Source organism: Artemia franciscana, chromosome 3 (assembly GCF_032884065.1).
Source record: "Artemia franciscana chromosome 3, ASM3288406v1, whole genome shotgun sequence".
In the NCBI taxonomy this organism is placed as follows: Eukaryota; Metazoa; Arthropoda; class Branchiopoda; order Anostraca; family Artemiidae; genus Artemia; species Artemia franciscana.
The window spans coordinates 53,189,646-53,198,212 of NC_088865.1; positions in this window are offsets into that span (position 1 = coordinate 53,189,646).

The following is an 8,567-nucleotide window of genomic DNA, read 5'->3' on the forward strand; positions in this document are numbered from 1 at the left end:
TGACCCTAAACAGGTTCACTCAATTTATTGCCAGAGAGATACTTGTTTAAGCCAATTAATGAGAACCGCGAGAACACTTCGAGAACCGCGTACAGTAGAGCACACTATTTAACAGTGGGAATAGCAATTTGTATAAAGATTTCTGAAGATTTGCGCTAAATCTAGCTCATAGAAATAGCCAACGAAGACTGTTAAAAAAAATTAAAAAAAACATTTTAATTTAGGAATTGGTGGCCTGACCCTAAACAGGTTCACTCAATTTATTGCCAGAGAGATACTTGTTTAAGCCAATTAATGAGAACCGCGAGAACACTTCGAGAACCGCGTACAGTAGAGCACACTATTTAACAGTGGGAATAGCAATTTGTATAAAGATTTCTGAAGATTTGCGCTAAATCTAGCTCATAGAAATAGCCAACGAAGACTGTTAAAAAAAATTAAAAAAAACATTTTAATTTAGGAATTGGTGGCCTGACCCTAAACAGGTTCACTCAATTTATTGCCAGGGAGATACTTGTTTAAGCCAATTAATGAGAACCGCGAGAACACTTCGAGAACCGCGTACAGTAGAGCACACTATTTAACAGTGGGAATAGCAATTTGTATAAAGATTTCTGAAGATTTGCGCTAAATCTAGCTCATAGAAATAGCCAACGAAGACTGTTAAAAAAAATTAAAAAAAACATTTTAATTTAGGAATTGGTGGCCTGACCCTAAACAGGTTCACTCAATTTATTGCCAGAAAGATACTTGTTTAAGCCAATTAATGAGAACCGCGAGAACACTTCGAGAACCGCGTACAGTAGAGCACACTATTTAACAGTGGGAATAGCAATTTGTATAAAGATTTCTGAAGATTTGCGCTAAATCTAGCTCATAGAAATAGCCAACGAAGACTGTTAAAAAAAATTAAAAAAAACATTTTAATTTAGGAATTGGTGGCCTGACCCTAAACAGGTTCACTCAATTTATTGCCAGAGAGATACTTGTTTAAGCCAATTAATGAGAACCGCGAGAACACTTCGAGAACCGCGTACAGTAGAGCACACTATTTAACAGTGGGAATAGCAATTTGTATAAAGATTTCTGAAGATTTGCGCTAAATCTAGCTCATAGAAATAGCCAACGAAGACTGTTAAAAAAAATTAAAAAAAACATTTTAATTTAGGAATTGGTGGCCTGACCCTAAACAGGTTCACTCAATTTATTGCCAGAAAGATACTTGTTTAAGCCAATTAATGAGAACCGCGAGAACACTTCGAGAACCGCGTACAGTAGAGCACACTATTTAACAGTGGGAATAGCAATTTGTATAAAGATTTCTGAAGATTTGCGCTAAATCTAGCTCATAGAAATAGCCAACGAAGACTGTTAAAAAAAATTAAAAAAAACATTTTAATTTAGGAATTGGTGGCCTGACCCTAAACAGGTTCACTCAATTTATTGCCAGAGAGATACTTGTTTAAGCCAATTAATGAGAACCGCGAGAACACTTCGAGAACCGCGTACAGTAGAGCACACTATTTAACAGTGGAAATAGCAATTTGTATAAAGATTTCTGAAGATTTGCGCTAAATCTAGCTCATAGAAATAGCCAACGAAGACTGTTAAAAAAAATTAAAAAAAACATTTTAATTTAGGAATTGGTGGCCTGACCCTAAACAGGTTCACTCAATTTATTGCCAGAGAGATACTTGTTTAAGCCAATTAATGAGAACCGCGAGAACACTTCGAGAACCGCGTACAGTAGAGCACACTATTTAACAGTGGGAATAGCAATTTGTATAAAGATTTCTGAAGATTTGCGCTAAATCTAGCTCATAGAAATAGCCAACGAAGACTGTTAAAAAAAATTAAAAAAAACATTTTAATTTAGGAATTGGTGGCCTGACCCTAAACAGGTTCACTCAATTTATTGCCAGAGAGATACTTGTTTAAGCCAATTAATGAGAACCGCGAGAACACTTCGAGAACCGCGTACAGTAGAGCACACTATTTAACAGTGGGAATAGCAATTTGTATAAAGATTTCTGAAGATTTGCGCTAAATCTAGCTCATAGAAATAGCCAACGAAGACTGTTAAAAAAACTTAAAAAAAACATTTTAATTTAGGAATTGGTGGCCTGACCCTAAACAGGTTCACTCAATTTATTGCCAGAGAGATACTTGTTTAAGCCAATTAATGAGAACCGCGAGAACACTTCGAGAACCGCGTACAGTAGAGCACACTATTTAACAGTGGGAATAGCAATTTGTATAAAGATTTCTGAAGATTTGCGCTAAATCTAGCTCATAGAAATAGCCAACGAAGACTGTTAAAAAAAATTAAAAAAAACATTTTAATTTAGGAATTGGTGGCCTGACCCTAAACAGGTTCACTCAATTTATTGCCAGAGAGATACTTGTTTAAGCCAATTAATGAGAACCGCGAGAACACTTCGAGAACCGCGTACAGTAGAGCACACTATTTAACAGTGGGAATAGCAATTTGTATAAAGATTTCTGAAGATTTGCGCTAAATCTAGCTCATAGAAATAGCCAACGAAGACTGTTAAAAAAAATTAAAAAAAACATTTTAATTTAGGAATTGGTGGCCTGACCCTAAACAGGTTCACTCAATTTATTGCCAGAGAGATACTTGTTTAAGCCAATTAATGAGAACCACGAGAACACTTCGAGAACCGCGTACAGTAGAGCACACTATTTAACAGTGGGAATAGCAATTTGTATAAAGATTTCTGAAGATTTGCGCTAAATCTAGCTCATAGAAATAGCCAACGAAGACTGTTAAAAAAAATTAAAAAAAAAACATTTTAATTTAGGAATTGGTGGCCTGACCCTAAACAGGTTCACTCAATTTATTGCCAGAGAGATACTTGTTTAAGCCAATTAATGAGAACCGCGAGAACACTTCGAGAACCGCGTACAGTAGAGCACACTATTTAACAGTGGGAATAGCAATTTGTATAAAGATTTCTGAAGATTTGCGCTAAATCTAGCTCATAGAAATAGCCAACGAAGACTGTTAAAAAAAATTAAAAAAAACATTTTAATTTAGGAATTGGTGGCCTGACCCTAAACAGGTTCACTCAATTTATTGCCAGAGAGATACTTGTTTAAGCCAATTAATGAGAACCGCGAGAACACTTCGAGAACCGCGTACAGTAGAGCACACTATTTAACAGTGGGAATAGCAATTTGTATAAAGATTTCTGAAGATTTGCGCTAAATCTAGCTCATAGAAATAGCCAACGAAGACTGTTAAAAAAAATTAAAAAAAACATTTTAATTTAGGAATTGGTGGCCTGACCCTAAACAGGTTCACTCAATTTATTGCCAGAGAGATACTTGTTTAAGCCAATTAATGAGAACCGCGAGAACACTTCGAGAACCGCGTACAGTAGAGCACACTATTTAACAGTGGGAATAGCAATTTGTATAAAGATTTCTGAAGATTTGCGCTAAATCTAGCTCATAGAAATAGCCAACGAAGACTGTTAAAAAAAATTAAAAAAAACATTTTAATTTAGGAATTGGTGGCCTGACCCTAAACAGGTTCACTCAATTTATTGCCAGAGAGATACTTGTTTAAGCCAATTAATGAGAACCGCGAGAACACTTCGAGAACCGCGTACAGTAGAGCACACTATTTAACAGTGGGAATAGCAATTTGTATAAAGATTTCTGAAGATTTGCGCTAAATCTAGCTCATAGAAATAGCCAACGAAGACTGTTAAAAAAAATTAAAAAAAACATTTTAATTTAGGAATTGGTGGCCTGACCCTAAACAGGTTCACTCAATTTATTGCCAGAGAGATACTTGTTTAAGCCAATTAATGAGAACCGCGAGAACACTTCGAGAACCGCGTACAGTAGAGCACACTATTTAACAGTGGGAATAGCAATTTGTATAAAGATTTCTGAAGATTTGCGCTAAATCTAGCTCATAGAAATAGCCAACGAAGACTGTTAAAAAAAATTAAAAAAAACATTTTAATTTAGGAATTGGTGGCCTGACCCTAAACAGGTTCACTCAATTTATTGCCAGAGAGATACTTGTTTAAGCCAATTAATGAGAACCGCGAGAACACTTCGAGAACCGCGTACAGTAGAGCACACTATTTAACAGTGGGAATAGCAATTTGTATAAAGATTTCTGAAGATTTGCGCTAAATCTAGCTCATAGAAATAGCCAACGAAGACTGTTAAAAAAAATTAAAAAAAACATTTTAATTTAGGAATTGGTGGCCTGACCCTAAACAGGTTCACTCAATTTATTGCCAGAGAGATACTTGTTTAAGCCAATTAATGAGAACCGCGAGAACACTTCGAGAACCGCGTACAGTAGAGCACACTATTTAACAGTGGGAATAGCAATTTGTATAAAGATTTCTGAAGATTTGCGCTAAATCTAGCTCATAGAAATAGCCAACGAAGACTGTTAAAAAAAATTAAAAAAAACATTTTAATTTAGGAATTGGTGGCCTGACCCTAAACAGGTTCACTCAATTTATTGCCAGAGAGATACTTGTTTAAGCCAATTAATGAGAACCGCGAGAACACTTCGAGAACCGCGTACAGTAGAGCACACTATTTAACAGTGGGAATAGCAATTTGTATAAAGATTTCTGAAGATTTGCGCTAAATCTAGCTCATAGAAATAGCCAACGAAGACTGTTAAAAAAAATTAAAAAAAACATTTTAATTTAGGAATTGGTGGCCTGACCCTAAACAGGTTCACTCAATTTATTGCCAGAGAGATACTTGTTTAAGCCAATTAATGAGAACCGCGAGAACACTTCGAGAACCGCGTACAGTAGAGCACACTATTTAACAGTGGGAATAGCAATTTGTATAAAGATTTCTGAAGATTTGCGCTAAATCTAGCTCATAGAAATAGCCAACGAAGACTGTTAAAAAAAATTAAAAAAAACATTTTAATTTAGGAATTGGTGGCCTGACCCTAAACAGGTTCACTCAATTTATTGCCAGAGAGATACTTGTTTAAGCCAATTAATGAGAACCGCGAGAACACTTCGAGAACCGCGTACAGTAGAGCACACTATTTAACAGTGGGAATAGCAATTTGTATAAAGATTTCTGAAGATTTGCGCTAAATCTAGCTCATAGAAATAGCCAACGAAGACTGTTAAAAAAAATAAAAAAAAAACATTTTAATTTAGGAATTGGTGGCCTGACCCTAAACAGGTTCACTCAATTTATTGCCAGAGAGATACTTGTTTAAGCCAATTAATGAGAACCGCGAGAACACTTCGAGAACCGCGTACAGTAGAGCACACTATTTAACAGTGGGAATAGCAATTTGTATAAAGATTTCTGAAGATTTGCGCTAAATCTAGCTCATAGAAATAGCCAACGAAGACTGTTAAAAAAAATAAAAAAAAAACATTTTAATTTAGGAATTGGTGGCCTGACCCTAAACAGGTTCACTCAATTTATTGCCAGAGAGATACTTGTTTAAGCCAATTAATGAGAACCGCGAGAACACTTCGAGAACCGCGTACAGTAGAGCACACTATTTAACAGTGGGAATAGCAATTTGTATAAAGATTTCTGAAGATTTGCGCTAAATCTAGCTCATAGAAATAGCCAACGAAGACTGTTAAAAAAAATAAAAAAAAAACATTTTAATTTAGGAATTGGTGGCCTGACCCTAAACAGGTTCACTCAATTTATTGCCAGAGAGATACTTGTTTAAGCCAATTAATGAGAACCGCGAGAACACTTCGAGAACCGCGTACAGTAGAGCACACTATTTAACAGTGGGAATAGCAATTTGTATAAAGATTTCTGAAGATTTGCGCTAAATCTAGCTCATAGAAATAGCCAACGAAGACTGTTAAAAAAAATAAAAAAAAAACATTTTAATTTAGGAATTGGTGGCCTGACCCTAAACAGGTTCACTCAATTTATTGCCAGAGAGATACTTGTTTAAGCCAATTAATGAGAACCGCGAGAACACTTCGAGAACCGCGTACAGTAGAGCACACTATTTAACAGTGGGAATAGCAATTTGTATAAAGATTTCTGAAGATTTGCGCTAAATCTAGCTCATAGAAATAGCCAACGAAGACTGTTAAAAAAAATAAAAAAAAAACATTTTAATTTAGGAATTGGTGGCCTGACCCTAAACAGGTTCACTCAATTTATTGCCAGAGAGATACTTGTTTAAGCCAATTAATGAGAACCGCGAGAACACTTCGAGAACCGCGTACAGTAGAGCACACTATTTAACAGTGGGAATAGCAATTTGTATAAAGATTTCTGAAGATTTGCGCTAAATCTAGCTCATAGAAATAGCCAACGAAGACTGTTAAAAAAAATAAAAAAAAAACATTTTAATTTAGGAATTGGTGGCCTGACCCTAAACAGGTTCACTCAATTTATTGCCAGAGAGATACTTGTTTAAGCCAATTAATGAGAACCGCGAGAACACTTCGAGAACCGCGTACAGTAGAGCACACTATTTAACAGTGGGAATAGCAATTTGTATAAAGATTTCTGAAGATTTGCGCTAAATCTAGCTCATAGAAATAGCCAACGAAGACTGTTAAAAAAAATAAAAAAAAAACATTTTAATTTAGGAATTGGTGGCCTGACCCTAAACAGGTTCACTCAATTTATTGCCAGAGAGATACTTGTTTAAGCCAATTAATGAGAACCGCGAGAACACTTCGAGAACCGCGTACAGTAGAGCACACTATTTAACAGTGGGAATAGCAATTTGTATAAAGATTTCTGAAGATTTGCGCTAAATCTAGCTCATAGAAATAGCCAACGAAGACTGTTAAAAAAAATAAAAAAAAAACATTTTAATTTAGGAATTGGTGGCCTGACCCTAAACAGGTTCACTCAATTTATTGCCAGAGAGATACTTGTTTAAGCCAATTAATGAGAACCGCGAGAACACTTCGAGAACCGCGTACAGTAGAGCACACTATTTAACAGTGGGAATAGCAATTTGTATAAAGATTTCTGAAGATTTGCGCTAAATCTAGCTCATAGAAATAGCCAACGAAGACTGTTAAAAAAAATAAAAAAAAAACATTTTAATTTAGGAATTGGTGGCCTGACCCTAAACAGGTTCACTCAATTTATTGCCAGAGAGATACTTGTTTAAGCCAATTAATGAGAACCGCGAGAACACTTCGAGAACCGCGTACAGTAGAGCACACTATTTAACAGTGGGAATAGCAATTTGTATAAAGATTTCTGAAGATTTGCGCTAAATCTAGCTCATAGAAATAGCCAACGAAGACTGTTAAAAAAAATAAAAAAAAAACATTTTAATTTAGGAATTGGTGGCCTGACCCTAAACAGGTTCACTCAATTTATTGCCAGAGAGATACTTGTTTAAGCCAATTAATGAGAACCGCGAGAACACTTCGAGAACCGCGTACAGTAGAGCACACTATTTAACAGTGGGAATAGCAATTTGTATAAAGATTTCTGAAGATTTGCGCTAAATCTAGCTCATAGAAATAGCCAACGAAGACTGTTAAAAAAAATAAAAAAAAAACATTTTAATTTAGGAATTGGTGGCCTGACCCTAAACAGGTTCACTCAATTTATTGCCAGAGAGATACTTGTTTAAGCCAATTAATGAGAACCGCGAGAACACTTCGAGAACCGCGTACAGTAGAGCACACTATTTAACAGTGGGAATAGCAATTTGTATAAAGATTTCTGAAGATTTGCGCTAAATCTAGCTCATAGAAATAGCCAACGAAGACTGTTAAAAAAAATTAAAAAAAACATTTTAATTTAGGAATTGGTGGCCTGACCCTAAACAGGTTCACTCAATTTATTGCCAGAGAGATACTTGTTTAAGCCAATTAATGAGAACCGCGAGAACACTTCGAGAACCGCGTACAGTAGAGCACACTATTTAACAGTGGGAATAGCAATTTGTATAAAGATTTCTGAAGATTTGCGCTAAATCTAGCTCATAGAAATAGCCAACGAAGACTGTTAAAAAAAATTAAAAAAAACATTTTAATTTAGGAATTGGTGGCCTGACCCTAAACAGGTTCACTCAATTTATTGCCAGAGAGATACTTGTTTAAGCCAATTAATGAGAACCGCGAGAACACTTCGAGAACCGCGTACAGTAGAGCACACTATTTAACAGTGGGAATAGCAATTTGTATAAAGATTTCTGAAGATTTGCGCTAAATCTAGCTCATAGAAATAGCCAACGAAGACTGTTAAAAAAAATTAAAAAAAACATTTTAATTTAGGAATTGGTGGCCTGACCCTAAACAGGTTCACTCAATTTATTGCCAGAGAGATACTTGTTTAAGCCAATTAATGAGAACCGCGAGAACACTTCGAGAACCGCGTACAGTAGAGCACACTATTTAACAGTGGGAATAGCAATTTGTATAAAGATTTCTGAAGATTTGCGCTAAATCTAGCTCATAGAAATAGCCAACGAAGACTGTTAAAAAAAATTAAAAAAAACATTTTAATTTAGGAATTGGTGGCCTGACCCTAAACAGGTTCACTCAATTTATTGCCAGAGAGATACTTGTTTAAGCCAATTA